This window comes from Parasteatoda tepidariorum, chromosome 2 (genome assembly GCF_982258835.1).
Source record: "Parasteatoda tepidariorum strain Cologne lab strain chromosome 2, Ptep-v5.0, whole genome shotgun sequence".
NCBI classification, from domain to species: domain Eukaryota; kingdom Metazoa; phylum Arthropoda; class Arachnida; order Araneae; family Theridiidae; genus Parasteatoda; species Parasteatoda tepidariorum.
In genome coordinates, this window is record NC_141756.1 from 108,918,641 (window position 1) to 108,935,241 (window position 16,601).

General features: G+C 28.8%; 1 long non-coding RNA gene across 4 annotated transcripts in view; it reads right to left on the reverse strand.

The window, feature by feature from the left end:
- LOC147816027 (uncharacterized) overlaps nt 1–16,601 on the reverse strand; it is a 50,352-nt gene that overhangs the window by 16,059 nt on the left and 17,692 nt on the right. For 3 of the 4 annotated variants that reach the window (XR_015431590.1, XR_015431593.1, XR_015431591.1), the window contains 7 exons: nt 14,495–14,680; nt 11,564–11,693; nt 10,164–10,226; nt 6,717–6,766; nt 6,438–6,579; nt 5,451–5,513; nt 3,726–3,826 (listed from right to left, as the gene is read on the reverse strand). This is a non-coding gene — a long non-coding RNA (uncharacterized LOC147816027). The remainder of the gene's footprint in view (nt 1–3,725; nt 3,827–5,450; nt 5,514–6,437; nt 6,580–6,716; nt 6,767–10,163; nt 10,227–11,563; nt 11,694–14,494; nt 14,681–16,601) is intronic. The other variant, XR_015431592.1, reaches the window with a different exon arrangement.

Genomic DNA, 16,601 nt, shown 5'->3' on the forward strand with positions numbered 1-16,601 from the left:
CTAGAAGTATGATTTGTTAAGGAAACATGGAGGATTCTGTGACCCGTCAAATTTAACGTGCACTAGTCACCATTTATTGCACGGAGAGCTTTTGGTGGTTAGGAATCGAATTCACGATCACTTGGACATGGGTTCAGGGCTCGAAAAAGCTCAGAAATTTTACCCGTCCCCGAGGACGGCTTGTCCAACAACGTACCCGTCCTCCTTTGAAACTAACCCGTAGCTTCTAAATAAATAAAAATATAATTTTCTCTTATTTATTACTCTCCAATGATTTACAGGGGTTTCTGCACAGAAATCTGAAATCGGTTTTCCATTTAGATAGATATTCATGATTGCGTTTAACGCTTTTTGCTTAAGACCAGTACGTATTGTGTTTTTTTGTAAGCTCATCGTTAGAAGTACAAATGCACAATCACAAGCAACTTTTCTCTTCTTTACCGATTACGTGAGCATGTGCATTTGGTCTGACGAAGGAATTAACGGGATTTCTAGATTAGAGGGTCATTTTAGAAGTGAGGCGCTAGACTCTTCCAAGATAATAAAATTTGAAAATGTGTCACGAACATTAACGGAAAAATGGCCGTCCACGCGGACGTCGGATTCGAGTAATTCGTTGTCCGCTGGGAATTTTTGACCGCCGAGGACGGGCGGTATTTCGAGCCCTAGTTCAACGCTCTATCAACTTCATTCGCAAACGTTGCAAGATTACATAAAAAAAATTTAATGACGAATAAAACTATTTTTTTTAATCCTCCCCACTTGCGGCAATACGAAAAAGAGAGATTTACAGTGATTAAGGTTTCTTTAGAGAATTATAATTTTTTTTTATTAGAATTAAATTCTAAATTACTACTTTCAACGGCGATTTTATTCAGGCGCATTTTTTAGGTCTTATTTTTGATAAACTTTTTCTATCATCGCTTTTTTCTAAAATTTTTTACTTTTAAGTTTTGTTTTAAGAATTAAGAATTATTTTTTTCCATTTTTTCTTTTTCCTTAATTTTTTTATTATGTTTGTTTATATAATGACACTGTTTTTTTAACTGTTTCTACTAGAATTTTAATCTCTTATGGCTAGTTTTTCCTGAAATTGTGGTAATATGAAAAACTGAGATTTTCAGAATCGTTTTTTTCTGTTTTTTTAATTCTTTACTTGTAATTTTTTGTTTCTATCTACTTCAATAAATGTAAACTTTTTTTTTAATCGTACTGTTTTTTAGTATGTTATGTAAGCTAACATGAGACGTTGATAATTTGCTCAAAAATGCTTAATAAAGATAGACGAAAATTAAGTAAAGTATTTGTATATTCCTCTTACTTTTTTCCAGTCATTTAATAATTTCTATTAATTTAATTTACTTAATATTTAGGGAAAACTATGATAGTTTTTTCTCTCTTCATCGTTACAATTTTTTATAAGCGTTGATTGCCATAATTTGTTTTTTTTTGTAAGACGCAGAATTTAGTTCATTTACGTCACACTAGAGCTGCCAATGGGCTATAGGCGACGGTCTGGGAAACATTTCCGAGGATGATCCGAAGACAAGCTATCACAATTTTGATCCTCTGCAGAGGAGATGGCGCCCCCGCTTCGGTTGCCCAACGACCTGCACGCAAAGTCGAGCACTTTACGTTAAAACAGTTTAACGAGTACCAATACCGCACACTCTCGGTCCCTACGCAGACTGATTAAAGTGGTCAACCACCCACTTACTGACCGCAGCCAGTGATGCTTGACATCTGTGTTCTACTGGGAACCAAGTCCTTACGATCAGTCCACTGCAAGAACAATCAACGCAAAATTTACCTTAATTTTCACCTAGATAACGCAAGTTTTAATTTCACCTCCAGAAATTACCTCATTGAACAAAATTGTTATCCCAACGAAAATTTTCATTATCCCATCAACCAAAATTAGGTTATAGAAAAAATAAGAGTAAGATAACTTTTGCTTTAAAATTTTGGAATAATGCTTTCAAATATCCATCCATTGTAGGAAATAGTTATCCTAACAGTCTTGTTAGCCCAACCAAAAATAAAAAAAAATTATGGCCAAAATAAGTTTTAGCTAGTTTACTACATAAAAACTATAAAATGTTTCCCAAAATTGTAGAAAATTGTTGGCACAACAAAAAATTTCAATATCCCACCTAGCCGGGATACCCTGGTTGGTAGGGCACTGGGTCCATGTCCAAAAGGTCGTGGGTTCAATCCCCACCGGCCGAAAACTCCCCATGTAGTAAATGGTGACTGACGCACGTTAAATCTGTCAAGTCACAAAATCCTCCATGTTCCCATAACAATTCAAAACCTCTGGGGGTACTGGTCCAAGAGTGTCCCTTTCTTCTGAATTGGTTCAAAATTACAAGGCTACAGAGTTGAACATTAGTAGTCTTAAACTTAAAATTGGATTGGCTGTTCAACGACGGATGTCATATCCCAACCAGGAAAAAACATGGCTAAAACAAGCTTTCACAAACTTTTAATCTAGAAAGAAATTTCGCCTCAGAACATAGGTTCACTTCACAAAATTGTTAGAGCAGACGCTGCTTCAACAAAACATATAACAAAACTAGCACTCCCACCAGGAAAACTTATGGCCAATACAAGTTTCTCAAAATCAATGGGTTTCAGATATGCGAAAATTCCCTGAAAAAATCACATGTCCTGCTCCTAGTGTTTAGACCTAGAGGGATGATACGAAAAACCCTGAAATCTGGAGTATATCTAGATGACAATCACCCCCGCACCTCATCTAGTTTAATCAATTGTCAAAATTTCAACTGACGATAAATTCTGCTTGGACATGAATTACAATAACAAGACAAAAAAGTTTTGTTTTGCTTTGGCTATATTAATACAATAAAATACTGTCATTTACGGATATAATCATGTGAGCTGATGACAAAATTATATCTTTTCGTTATTTTATTTTCTGGCTTTTAATTTCTTTTTAAAATTTATTTAATAATGTTTTCTTTCTTAAAACATATTTTTCTTCGCATTTTTATCTTTTAAACATCTATACATATGTATAAATAGCCCAATAAAGACAAAATGATAAAAAGAAAGAAAAAAAAAACGAAGGAAATTAAGAAAACTAATAAGTTTTATTTGCTGCGCATAAGATGCAATTATACAGAACTCATAAAATAAGTTGAAAATATAGAGAAAACAGGGAAAATATTAAAGATGGATGAAAAGAGAAGAGGAGAAATTATTACAATAAAATATTTAAATATATATACTATTTAAAAGCCGGAAAACAAAAAGTATAGAGTCTCTTCATCAGCTCACACAATTATATCCTCAAAAAGGAGTGCTATCTGCTATTTTTGCGGATATAATCGTGTGAGCTGATGAAGCGATATCTTAATTCATTATTTTTTCTTTAAAAAATCAGTCAAATTAGGCGTGAGATTCGAAACAAATAGCTCATTCAATATTAAAAAGACTCGTAACTAATTCATTCCTTTAAAGTTTAGATTAAAAGAAAAAAAATTTAAGTTTATTCCATTATTTTTTCTTCTTTACTTTTCATTAATCTTTAATATTTTCCATATTTTCTGTTCATTTTTAGCTTATGTGCATAGATATATATACTGTTCAGACACTCCATAGAAAATTCATACACACACCATCATTGCAGCAAAAAGGAATATACACAATTGTTATAGAGTCATTCCTTGAGCCATCATTTTAAGATAAATAAGAATACTCACTATATATTCATCTTCATAGCCTTCTTCATCATCTTGTTCTCCACTATTTGGATCACAATCTTTAACTAAGTACTTTAATGTGTTACTCAATGTTCCAAGTACTGAAAGACATTATAAGTTGCAATATAAGTACACAAAACAACTTGCTTTTTAACGCAAAATTAAAAACACTTAGGTAAATCGCTGATGGCAAAACTTCTATACTCTAAAAAAAAAGACTTTGTATAATCCAACTAATTTAACATCTGCCAATTCAGTAACAAAAAACAACAATAATAAAAATTTAATAAATATCATTGTATAAACAAATATTTTCTGAGAAATATAAACCATTTTTGTTTCTAGAAGAGGGATTAAATGATGTATGAACTGAAAACTAACTTTTTGAAACAAAACACATTTTGTATACATCTCTGATGCAGTCAGGCACTTCTTGCACATTTGTGGAATAGTAAAGTGATTATATCGAATACTTCATAGTCCATTCACTATTTTCTTCAAGTTGATTACAGTAAACACTTGAAAACTACCTTTTGAATATGAAAAAAAGATTGAACATCGAATAAAGTTGAAAAGTCCAGACTCATAAAAGAATTTTAATAGTTAAAAAGTATGGAGTTTTTTTTTCTGCACTTGCACTTAGTGTATATTTTTAATCATACTCCACAAGAAAATTTTCCCCTTACTTATGAAAGTAACACAAAGCATTGAATGTATGAAATATGATACAATGCATTCAATAAAGGAGAAAATAAAAATTAAAAAATTGTTAAAATAAAATAAAAGCCCATATAGGCGATAATACCAACTATTTTTTTATGGATTACAATATATGTAAAACTTAATGACAGAAGAATTAGAATTGGTCATGCTGCACCAAACACAAATGTAACAATCATCAAAACTAACTAAATATGACTAGGTCTAAGTCATGAGACTAGTACTTATTAATAAAAGGGACGCTCTAAGTGTTGTCTTTTAAAGAAACACACAAGAGTAGAATAATTAAAATACCATATATCAAATTGTATATATCGAATTTTTGAACCCCTAAAATTTTACAAAAATCAGGGGCTCTATTTATACACCAGTAGTGAAGATGGACATTAATAGATACTCATTTCTTTCATAATATTTTTCTTACATATTAAAGTTTTCTTTTAAAGAAAACAATACTTATAACCAGAAAAAAACATGAAAAAAATTTTAAAAAAAATCAGCATATTTTTTTCAAGAGTATTTTAAAAAATAAAACATGATGAAAATGTTTGTTTTAAATATACCATAAAGCTAGAAATTTTAAGATTCACTGACATCATATGCATTGGAATCAATAAGTTAGCAGTGTCCCACTCTGTAACGGTTTGAATGGAAAATTTTGGAGACTTGATATTTTTTTATGCTTTTTAAATTTCAAAAGCTTTTATCTTAGGTTTCTTTTTCCGCAAACGACATATACTCCCAACATGCCAGAAATTTGCAATCTTGTAAAAAAAAGGAATTGTCTTTAACACTTAGATGTTTGATAATTATTTTTGAAAATTATATATAAAATTAGAACAGAAATGTAAGCAATGTATTTAATATATGAAATAAGTTGCAATTAGAATTTCTTTTATATATGTTAACAGATTACAATAATTAAGACTTACATGGACCTTTATGTGAATAAAAGATAAACAAAATAAATGTTTCTAAGCGATACAAAACTAAATGCATACTTACATGTTGGTGAAATACAGGCTATGTCATCATTAGGTGTAGAATTTGGTCAATTTTAATTTTAATCTAGAAGAAAATAAAATAAACAAGGAAAATTAAGTAATTGCCCTCCACAAAAAAATCTACAATCAAATTAAGTATTTTAAGATATCAAGTTTATCACTAAGTAGTTAATTTTCAAAAACTTACTAATGCAGCAAAAGGATATAATTGAAAAGTGTAGCCAAGGAGTATAATAACTACAATTTTAGTGAATTATCACTTCAACAGACAGACAAAAATTAAATTGCTTATCCATATCCTTGATAGCTTTTGTATTTGGTCTTGTATTTGATCAATTTTAAAATACACAAACAAGGCAACTTTAAATGTTTTCAACAAAAAATCTACTAAGACGAATTAAGTTGTAAATATTTTAAACTCCCAAGTTTTATTTAACAAGTAACTCAAAGCTCAATTTACAAGAACATAATAATGCAGCAGAGGATATAATTGAAAAGCATAACGTAGGAATATGATAAGTACAATTTTCGTGATTTATCACTTTAGCAAATATACAAAAAATTTAATTGCTTACATAAGCTTGAAATTTATTTTTTTTTAAAAATTAAATAGAAAAAGGATGAAATAAGGCTGTGTTTACATCTTTTTTTTCGCTCCATAAAAAGCAAATTGTAAAATGAGCTTTAAATTCATTTAAAAAAATAAATAAGTAGAGACAAGCAAAAAAGATTTCTGTTTTTTTACAGGGGATAAATTTCAGTGCCTCAAATTCAATCTTCGAACCAAATAAGCAAAATGAAATGGAGAAAATATATGTGTTAGATTAAGTGAGAATGATGCATCTGTGATTTCATGCATTATTTTTAATTTACTATTGTTATCACATTATAGTGGATTATTTGTATTTTATAATTACACGTGTTTTTAAAAATAAGCTAAAATTTAATAAACAATATTAAGTAACATAAAATTATTTACTCGGCTTACCTGAAGGGTGCTACTTTGTAAAAAAAGAAGTCAATACATCAAGTTGAGTTTTGCTTGAATTGAGTTTGCTTTCCATTTGGGACTTTTCTTTCCTTAACACATTCAAATCTACCAGCTTTTCATTCAGTTCCTTTTTTTGTATCTAAATAAGCATAAATTTAATTGTTCAAACAATAACATACTTTAAATTTATTATCAATATATTGAAATAATATCATTTAATTAATCTTTAAAAGACTAAATATTTAACAAAATCAGTTTAAATTTTTAGCAACAAACCTCTAATTCCATTTCTTGTTCCTCTTTCTGTTTTTTTTCATAGCATCAACCTGTTAAGGGAAAAAAACATACACAGTTAAAAAAATAGGATAGAACTGTGTTTTTAAAAAAATAATGTTTTAAAAATACCAATTCAGTTTATGGCATATAGTGCAAAGAATAAAATTTATCGAAATATATTTAAAAAATAAATAAAGTTTTTTTTGTTAAATTATTTTGAAATAAGTAAAAACAGAACTTGAACTTTTTGATAATGTGCTAAAATTTTTTATTAGGGTGGCCACTCAAATCAGGTTTAAAATTTCCCTGATTTTTCTAGGTTTTCCAGTAGGAATCCTAAAACTTCCAGGTCAGTGTGTTTTCTTTTCTCATAAAGTGCAGGTGAGTACAAGAAAAGTGTCAATATAATAAAGTATTTTATTTAAAATGTTATTTTTTTTAAATATATCATCTTAAATAGATGTGAAGAAAATAATATGTTTACCTCGTAGAATATATTACTTTTAGTGAATAAAAAATGTTTTAAAGTGTTAGTTTTGTAGTTTTTGCTCAAAATGAACTAAATAGCAAATACAGTGACCCCCAAAAATTAGAATTCTACTTAATTTTGAATAATGAAATTCTCAACAATTTTATTTCACACTGAATTTGTATTTCAGGGAAACTGAAAATCTAGTTCCATATTCTCTGATTCTTTCCGCGGCTGTTTTTCCCTATTGATTACTCACTTAAAAAACTTTTTAACTGTAAACTAAACACACTAACAAATAAAAATGGCACAGCTTTGTATAAAAAGTGGGCTTTAATAGTGGAGGAACTGGTTTAAACTAGTTGAATCAGGATTCATTAGCACTTGTTTACATTCCGAGAGTTAATTTTTAATGGTCAACCTCTCAATTTTGTGTAATTGAGGGGACATTAAGTTTTGTCCTCTCTGTTATATGAGAAACTTTAAAATTTGAAAACTTTTTTTTCAAATATATAACATAAAATGATTGTAATAACAAACTTTATTGTAGAAACCAGTTATTAAGTTAAAAGGTTTTTTACGCAATGAATAAAAAAAAATTAAAAGAAAAATTGTAACAAAGGGGACAAATAAATATTTGAGATAATTTTTGAAATAAAAAACAAGAAAAATTTTTTTTTTTTGTGACAGAAATCACTGCATAATTAGACGCAGGAACAATTTATTTTACAATATAAACAGGGGTCAGTCCAGACATTTTGCGAAAGGTCCGTTTTTCGTGAAATTGTGAAAAAATTACTCACATTCTTTCAAGCAGGGTCAACTTTTATGAATTTGTGCAAATAGGGTCCGTTATTGCAAAAAAAAAAATCTTTTTCAAGGAGTTTTCAAATTATAAAGACGTACAAGATTATGCTCAACACTGTAAAATTATAATTAAAAAAGTTAAATTTTAAAAAATAAATAACAATTGCTGCTTCTAAATTAGAGATGCAACATACAAATATTTGGTATTTAGCCTATACTGCTGAACGCAGAATATTAATTTCGGACGAATAATGGAAGAATCGTCTGTCGAAGACAAAACTTAATTTGTTTACATCCATCTTTCTTGTTTTCTGCCCAGTAAAGGGTTTATTTGATTAACAAAATAATAATGAAGATAAACAAATTTGTGAAGGGTCCGATTAAAAGAAAAATCATTTTGCGAAGGGTCCGTTTTTATGAAAAGATATTTTGTGAAGGGTTCGTTTTTATGAAAATATATTTTGTGAAGGGTCCGTTAAAGGACCCAAATTTCTTCTAAACAGAACCCTGAATATAAACACTTACATTTAGTAAAGTAAAAAATATGTATATAAATATTATACTAAAGAAGATTTTTTAAACCATTATTTATAACTACTTAAACTATTAACACTCAACATACTGCAGTACTGGAAATAGCACTATCTGTTGAGGAATGAGATTAGTTTTTTCCACCAGCCGATATTTTATCGCCAATTTTTCAACAAAAAATTTCTTCAACAAATAAGGAGAAATTTGAGAATATACGGGTATACAGGAAACAGTAATGAAATACAGGAGACATGGCAGGTATGTAAAAAAAAAAATTTCTTCCAAAATGTTTTTAAAAAAATATTGAGAATTTTATATTTCTCTTTTTGAGTTATCACTTTTTGACGTGCTCAACTTTGACAGATTCTATAGTAAATCTATTTTATTTCTAGATCTCTTTTGTATGGTCATTGTATGGAATTCTGCGTGGCTAAAAGAAACCCAATATTTTTAACACGATAGTACGATACACGAACTTTAAATTTTAGTAATCATTTCTAAACTAGCTTTTTGAAAAAAAAAATTTTACATCGTAAATCCAAGTGACGTTTCGATCCTTCTTTCGTCAGTTACAACTCTACCTATGTCTTTAAATTTTTTAAAATCCCGAAACGTTTAATACGATTTTTTGTCTAGTCAGTTATCTATCGCATATTTGATTAATCATTTTTTGACGCGATTTACTTCTGTCGATTTCATCGATTATCTCTGGCTTATTCGGCAGTTATAACAACGTATTTTCGCAAAGTTTTAAAAATCTTGAAATTTTTAATGTGATAATATTATTAATCCTGAAGTTGAATCACGCATTCAAATAATCTTATTTCACTACACTTTTTTTTGTAAGCTTTATCGTTAAAATGACGGATTTTTTTTCAAATAGTCATTTCTACGCTTTTCCACGAGATTTTAAATAATAGCTTCTTCACGAGTTTTTTCTGATGTTATCGTAAATCTTAATGACTCTTAAGCAGTTATTACAACTTTTCAACGAGATTTCAAAAATCTCATTTTTTATTACGATATTATTAGACACTCAAGTTTTAAGTTGTCCATAACATATATACCCATTATGACAGGTTTATATATCAATATACATTAAACAAAATCATAATAAATCAATTGGTTACCAGAAATATTCCGTTAAAAAGTACAATAAAAACAGAAAAAATAAAAGTTAAACCCTTATAACATTACATGGCGTGCGTCTTTTCATGTTGGCCGCTTAATCAGAGCTCCGACGCATCAAAGATGATAGCTGCTATACCGGTGCACTGGCATATGCTTCAATTTGAGCTTAGAAACCATGCACTCCAGACGCTCTAGAAAAACACAATTTTTATCTGGAAAACAAACTAGACAGCTATTTCCTACGAAGCAGTAGGCTGCGAAAATAAGCATCAAGCTGAATGCAGAATTATTAATTGTTATTGAAAAACAAATTAACTAACTTTTTCAGCATCACTTGCAGTGGAAATAATAATTCAATAAAGGAGAAGGGCACAAATGTCGGATTAACCGGAGAATGTTTCACATGCAGTATAAAATTTAAGGCACTTATACTGTGGCTTTATTTTTCTTGGAGCAAGAGCTTCAAAAAATAGTGTTAAACTAAACAAAGAAAAGGATAAATACGTTACCTGCAAATATATCTTGACGTGAAGCAGCAACTTTATCTTTGCACTTCCCAATGATGGGAACATCTGAAAATAACAAATCAACAATATCAAATAATCATACTTACATACACAGGATATCTGCAACATTTTAGATTTTCAAATTCATGGCTGTCCATGACTAATTGGAAGAGTTTCTCATGATTTAACCAAGTTACTATTTTCTCCGAAAAAAAAAAACGCAGCAATAAATTTAAAAAAGCATTACAATAACATTATTTGAAATTATAGGTATAGCCAAAACTGTTATGCTCTGCATCTTCATATTTATAGATTTTAAATTTAATAAAACAGATAATTGAAAGAGTTGAAACAATAAAATAGCTGAAAAAAATATAAAAAGCAAATATTTTTTTTTCTTTTTTTTCTGCAGAATTATATTCTAAAGATACTTTTCTTGTTCATCGGAAAGAAAAGACTCATAATTTTTCTGCTCTCATCTCAATAAAAAAAAATTCGTCAATGACTGGATTGCTTCAGTTAGAATTTTTAATTGATATCATGAAAAAATAGTAATAACAAGAATTCTGAAATCACATAAGTTAAAAAGATAATTCGCTCAAGAAATTATGTTTTTTCCTTCATTTTTTAAGGGGTGATTGTGAACCCAACTCAAAAATCCTGAACATTTCTCTAATTAAATCATTAATTACATATTTCAAAAAATTAACGTCTTTATACATTTAAATCATTGTTATTTTCAAAAAATGAAATTCTAAATAAATTATATGCAGCATAATTTAAATGAATAATTATGCGTAAGTTTACTTTTATCTATAATCACATTTATTATTCTACCCGAAAGAATACTTACAAATGAAAGTGATGCCAAGTATAAATTCGAGTTCTAATACTTCTAAATAAAACATAATTTTTTTTATGCATAAATGTGATCAACAATTTCTTGAAATTTTTGAATTTTGAACCTTGGATTTCCGTCAACTTCCAGATCGCGTTTACCGAAAAATCCGAAAATATGGATTTTTCCAGAGCACAATCATCTGTTTTTTTTTCTTTTTTTCAAATGCCATAATTTTCAAAGAACATGATAAAAACATTTTATAATTTAATAAAATATGACAGTTCGTAAGGATTTTGTTACAAATTCAGATATTCACAACACCATAAAATCGGAGAAGGGTAGGGGTAAATTCCATTTCAAAAATTAGATTTTTTCGGTGACCAAAAACCATGACTTTACATGATTTTCTTTAAAAAAATAGATAAAATCATGACATTTCATGACAAATTTTGTTCAATAACGAACTTCATGAGTTTCCATGATTTCTCATGACTTTCCAGGTGCTCAGATACCCTGCATACACATAATAAATACACTTAAATTCCATTTAAAAGAAATTTACCAGCTTTCTTATCTTCTATCAAAGGTTGAGTAGCCACGGGCACACTTTTCATATCGAAGGGGAATTCTGAAGGTTCTAAATGTGTATTGATGCAAAGGTTTTTCCAAACCAACAATAGAAATTGACAAACCTTAAAAAAAATGCGTTGATGAGAAATGAAAGGGAGCTATTGTAATCATGTGGAACATTTAAAGAGCATAGTTGAAAACCTTAGACAGGGTAAAAATTAGCTGCCAGCTCTGCCCCTAGGTTAAAATATGCCTCATCATAGTTTCAGCTAATCTTAAACTAACAAACTTTCCAGCTCATTATGGTTTGTAGTGTAAATGCTAGTCTGTTCAAGTTATACAAGAGAGGTCGGGGGTTTGTATCCCAGCTGAGGAGAAAGAATTTATCAACTATCATTTCGCAAGTGGATATTTTTTTATAATATTTTATTCAATTTATAAGTTATTTTTGAATTTAAATAATTTTTTTTCAAAACTTAAAATTTATAAGAACAAAAAAAATGAATCGATGTTCAATATTTTTAATTAAAAACCTAAGGATTATATTTTTTTTAAAAAGTTGTAATAAATATGTTTTAATAACTAAATTTTTTTAAATTTATAATAAATTTAAGTTCTCATTAAACTTAATTATGAAAATCTAAACAAAACTATATTATCACGCTTGTTTAAAAAAGATAAAAGGGACTATTTATTACTTAAATATAATCCATTGAATTTCAAATAATCAGAATGCATTCGAAATAAATTTTGTATTTTTAATAGAATGATTTTCTAGTTATGTAATAAATAGCTTCCCTTTTTTTTAAAACTAGTCCAACATACTTTTGTCTACATTTTCATAATTAAATTTAGTAAAAGTTTAAATTATTTATTATAAAATTGAAAAAAAATTCAGTTATTTTATCAAAAAATTTTAAACGACAATTTAAAAGAAAAATAATCCATATATTTTGACAAATTAAATACTTAGTTTTTTTTTGCTTTTGGAATTTTAAATTTATTTTTAAATAATTTAAATTAAAATATTATATAAACTGAATAAAATATACCAAATGGATCTCAGAACAGAAATCTAGAGATAAAAATCAAATGCCCATCTGAAAATTGACCCCTTTCCCCCCACACACACAACTGCTGAAAGAGGATAGCCTCACCATTAAACTATAAATCCACACATTGTTAGTTTAAATGAACTGAAACCTTAATGTGACCTATTTAACAGGATAGAACCGACAGTTAACTTTTACCCTATCTATTGCTTTCAACCATACTTTTGTATTTAAGATCAACTTGTTTTTAATAAAAACTGTACAGATGTGTACTTCATGTGCTAGTGAAAAAGCAGCATTTACGTAATATCAGCTTGAAACAATATAAAGCATAAGTAGGTAACTGTTCACATTAGAGACCATTTTCGGAAACCATCTTTAAACTGAAAAAATAATTCTTTTTCAAAATATAACACTGTATATTCAAATCTTTTTTCTCTAAACTATTGCTAATAAAAATTTCAAAACTTTACTAGGGTTTCCACTCAAATCTAAGAAAAAAAATTCCCTGTGCATATTGCAGGATGCGTAGCCAAATCTCCCAACAAAAAATAAGCATCTTTAAAGTACTTTTTTTACGCACTCAAAAAATATTTTTAAGCACTATATGCAAAAGAATTTTCAAAGACTTTACATGATCATAATAACTAGTTTCAGATAAAGAACTCTTTTCTTGATTATATTAGCCACCATAAAAAGATTGAGAGATTTTTCAGTTCGTCAGAGGGTGGAAAATGACACCTGAAATTGAGAATATCTTGAGAAAATGCAGCAGGAGTAGCACATGAGAGCATCTCAATTAATTCAGTTAAGTAGACGCACATGCCGACCCACAAGTATTTCATCAAATATGTCAACCATGATGGGTGCTATTATACGCTACGGACAAATAGCATGCCGAAACGAATTGCGGCTGAATGAATTGTGAAAACGTTGAATAGAACAATGTGAAAACCACGCTTTTACATAATACGCAGCGAAAAGCAACATGGTAAAGAAAAAAAAATCTTCGAGAAGGGAAAGTTAAGCACTTTTTAAAATTATCTCATGAAAAAAGCAGTTTCAATTGCTTTTAAAAAAACGAAAATCATAAATAAGCACCATTAAGAACTTTTAAAAAACGCTACGCATGGAAAAGGTATAGTAGAAATTATTCTAATTTTCTCTCTTACCTGGTTTTATCTTTTTACCAGACTTCGCTACTGCGTCGCTTGTGTTCAAAAGAAAACGAATTCTAATAATTAAACAAATTTAATGAGAGGACGGACATAACATAAAAACGATCATCCTTCATAGAAATCAAACTAAAACAGAAAAGAAAAAAACATTAATGTTCGTTCAGTTCGAGCGCCATCTGTGGGCATTCAAGTTAATCTGTTTAAACGCACCATGTGCATTACAGACAATATATTTAAAGGAAGCGCAATTACTATGGTCTTGTGTGAGCTACATTAGACTAACTACGATAGTTTTAATTGCTGGAAAAACTTGGAGAAAAAAAAGGAACAAATGAACATATTTAAATAATGCTATGGTAATTGAAACAGTTTAGTATAGTTGGAGTATCATAGATTATGCATTGAGTGGTCACCATTTTTTCAGAGACGAAACGAAACTAACTTCCCTGTATTTTCCAAAATTGTAGAGAAAAAAAATCAAAATTTCCTGTATTTCTCCTGTGAAGTGGAAACCCGCGATAATTAGGAAACTGTATGTATTTTCTATTTGGAAACCATATCTGCAGTAGTTGATTTTACACTAAAAAATTAAGCTTTTCTAAAAGTATCACTTCATACCTACTTTCACTAAACTATTGTAAATATAAATTTCAAAGCTTTATTTATAAATTTAATAAACAAAAAGAGATGTACCATTCAATATGATCTCGGAGTAAATTCCTTTTTGCTTCTGCTTCTGATTTAAGATATTAAAATAGTAGGTTGCTCTGTCTCTCACTTCATCATCACAATCAAGAAGACTCCTCTGCAGAAGGACTAAAATATTTGGGAGAAGCTCTTCACAGTGAGAGCCAAACTAAGCCAAGGAACTGACAGCAGCTGCAAAATAAATGCATATACTTTCAAAACAATGATGAATCATATGAATCTAATACATACCTGACAACACTGAACAAATAAAATAACAGAGATTTTACTATCGACATTTATAAGGCTACGAGTAAAGTTTTGATGCACCATGCATAATCATGTAAGTCAAAAAGAGAGATTCAAAATTGAAAATAATATAAGAACTTACATTTAGCAAAATAATATGTACATAAATCTTAATCTAAAGATAATTTTTTAAACCATTATTCATAAATTATCTTATAACCATTGTTAAACATGGCGGGGAAAACCACGAAAACGTCCAACAATTAGCCTAACTACAAGGAATACTTAAACTATTAACACTCAACGTACTGCAGTGCTAGCAATAGCACTATCTGTTGAGGAATAAGAGAAGTATTTTTGTCATCAGCGGATATTTTATTGGGTAAATTTTAGAATATATGGGTTGACAGGTGATAGTCGTAAAATACAGGAGTAAAGCAAACAATTGGCAGGTATGGTAATAATAAAATTCGAAAATATCGTTATGCTTCACAAGAGATATGGGGCAGTGAGAACAAAATATACAATTATTAAATAAGGTTTTTCAAAGTTTTTTTCCATTTCAAAAAGTTTATAAAAGTAATTTTATGTTAAAGTTATAAATATTATTATGCTTCAATGTACATGGAATATCTTAACCTGGCTACCATGCTCATAAATGAAACAAATTCTTGAATATTTCTTTTCTTCTTCAAATTATGCGTCATGTAAATAAATGTCTTCATTGCTCCATTTTGCTTCTCAATGTTGCCATATTTATACTAAATTTCCATAAACACCCATCCACACACACACAAAAAAAAATTCTATGCTTTTCATACACCTAATATTTATATATTTTTAAGGACCAGCAAGCATTTATGTATGTGCATATATAATGACAAAAACTACAACCGAAAAATTGCATTTACATTAAAAACTTTGAAAAAGAAACAAAATGCATAAAACTCAGGAAAATGAAGAAAGAAAAAATTGCATTATAAAAGAACTAATGTTGTCAACATTTAAATCTTTAATAACAATGCCTAACATATGTTGTGTTAGACAGTAATGTGATGGTTAGTTATTAAAAATTTTATTCCATGATGATCTACTCTTATTAACTGGCACTCATTATTTTGGTACTTTTTAATTCGTAAATAGACTAAAGACAAATCTCCCTCACAGTAGCAAAACACTGTTTGATAGGTTGACCATGGAGCCAAAGAATAGATGCTGTCTATTTTTCCAGAAGTCAATGAGTACAGCAGTTTGTCAAACCAATGAGCTGAGACTGTGCAAACTACAAACTAGGTTGGAGAATAAAAATAGCAGTTACTGCAGGTTCAAAAAATGTTCTTCTATTTATGTTTTAGTACAATTTTTATTTGTAAAGTAAAAAGTCATTTAAAATTGTTTTTTTTTTTGTTACATTTAATAGACTATATTACTTCAATAAATGAGTCAAACTTAAAAGATATGCTAAATCAATCTTTTATTATTCCTAATTAAATTTAGTTTAATTTCTTAATGTTTATTTCACAGGTTAATATAAAATTAGTTTTTCTTCTTGATTTCGTGTTTAACAAATCATAAATTAAAATGATAATTAAATTTAATTACGTTTAAGGAAAACTTTCTACAGTTATGTCCCCAGTAGTAGAGACCCTCCAGCAGATGATTTTTCATCTTAGATTTCTTAATATTTTTAAAAAGTAAATCGAGATGACTCCTTTTTAAAAACATTACTTAATTTGAATAAAGAGCTAAATAGAGAGAATACCACAAAGAGCAACAACTAAAGATTGTTTCAGTTAGAATTTTAAATTGATAAAATGAAAAATAACAAAAATTCTGAAATCACACAAATTTAAAAGATAATTCG